The sequence below is a fragment of the Octopus bimaculoides genome, chromosome 7, assembly GCF_001194135.2.
Source record: "Octopus bimaculoides isolate UCB-OBI-ISO-001 chromosome 7, ASM119413v2, whole genome shotgun sequence".
Classification (NCBI taxonomy): domain Eukaryota; kingdom Metazoa; phylum Mollusca; class Cephalopoda; order Octopoda; family Octopodidae; genus Octopus; species Octopus bimaculoides.
Genome location: NC_068987.1, coordinates 88,730,707 through 88,732,737, shown reverse-complemented (window position 1 = coordinate 88,732,737; position 2,031 = coordinate 88,730,707).

Here is a 2,031-nt window from a genome sequence, read left to right as displayed (position 1 = left end):
TTATTTCATCTGTCTTTTGGTTCTGAGTTCAAATTCCGCCGTGGTCGACTTTGCCACGCACTGAGGTCTATATATCCATTTATCTGTCCTTGCTTGTCTCCGCTAGGTTTAGTCTCCTGTGGGCAATAAAGAAATAGATATTTATTAGTTATTTGAAGCGGTGAGTTGGCAGAATCAAATTTCGCCGAGGTCCACTTTGCCTTTAATTCTTTTGAGGGCGATAAAATAGATATCAGTTAAGCTCTGGGTACTGAAATTGTTGACTTTGTGCCAGAATTCGAAACCAATATTTATTAATTGTTCTCTTTATCTTTACATTCTATGTTCAAATCCCGCCGAAGTCGATTTTACCTATCATTCTTTCTGGGTCGAGTAGTGGGGTCGATGTAAATTCGATGTAAACAACTATTCTCTTCCTCTCCTCCAAATCTTTGGCCTTGTACCTGTCATAGAATTATTTTCTTCAAAACAATTGGCAAATCGCGAAAACAATCCTGAAATAACCACGTTTGTGTCATTTGCAGCAGTTAGATGATGATGATGATGATAATTATCTTGACTCTACATGCATTGCAAACCATATTTCAATCATATCTCTAAGTAGACCAAATTAGTCCACTAAACAAATTAACAGTTGATTACATTCTGGAATGTCTGACAAAAATATTTAACATTAAAAAAAAAAATTGCTAGAAAAAAATCAAGTGAATCGAACATATTTTTTAGTATTTATTTTCAAGAAAATTTTACAGCTGTTAGAGAACAAAGCATTTTAGAAGAATTGTGCAGTTTTAGAGCGTAAATGAAATGTTCAGATTTAATTAGATTTCATAGCAATAGTTTTTCTCATTTCACCTAAAATTTTTTTAGTGAAATTTGTATATTTTTCTAATTTACAGTGAATAATTCTTCAATGTGGTTTATAAATACACAATGAAATAGCTAGTTTTTTTTAATTCATAAATTTATATAAACAAGAACAAAATTGTATTCTTCAGAAGTTATCGTAATATCATTAATTACTGTTACAGTCTACTTCATTTTCACAATACATTAGACGACAACAAAAATATTAATTCCAGCAAACAACACACGGTCAATATTTATATCTGATTACAAAGTCATTCTATAAATACAGGTGTATCAAATGCCATACAACATAAGGTCTTGATTTGTTAGAATTATCTTCGCCTTTAGAAGATGTATTGCAATTACCAAACGGCAATTATGACCAGCGCCTTATGAGAAGGGGAGATAATCTCAAGCATCAAAAATTTCTTCAAAGCTGACATGTCAATGAGCAAAAGAAGACAGGCTTATTGTCTGAAGATAAGAGAAGAGACGTAAACAAGTGTTTCTGACTAAATAGACGTCATTAGCACGAGAATGATTAAACCTTATTGCCAATAGCGAAGGGACTTATAGAAAATAAAAATGAATAAAATACATTTATGGCTTAGGAAATGTCCATGATTTAAATAAAAATGAGCTAAGGGGAATAACCCAAGAGTATCTACTGGCATGTATTTGAACAGCATAGACATATATAGGTATATCAAATACCATACAATATAAATATAAGAAGAATTAGTAGAAATAACAAAACGTCTGACTTAGCACCATCGTCTATTTCCTGGGTGCCTTTACGGAATTTGCTTTGGTTATATAACACAGTTATATAACTCACTGCTTTCGATTACACGTTCTCTTAAGAGGAGGAGAAACTGTTTGTGTGTTTGTGTGTGTGTGTGTGTGTGTGTGTGCGTGTGCGCGCTCGTGCGCACGCGCGCGTTTATGCCCGTGTTTATGCCCACTAACACAACGGTTCGGCAAAAGGAACGGATAGAATAACTACCAGGCATAAAAATTCAGTACTGGAGTCGATTCATTCAACTAAAAATTCTTCAAGGCGGAGCCCCAGCATGGCCACAGTCAAATGATGGAAACAGTTAAAAGATAAAGGATATGAAGAATCCGGTCAACCGCACTAGATCACCAGCGTCCAAAAAGCAGCGCCCAATTGTCTCATTC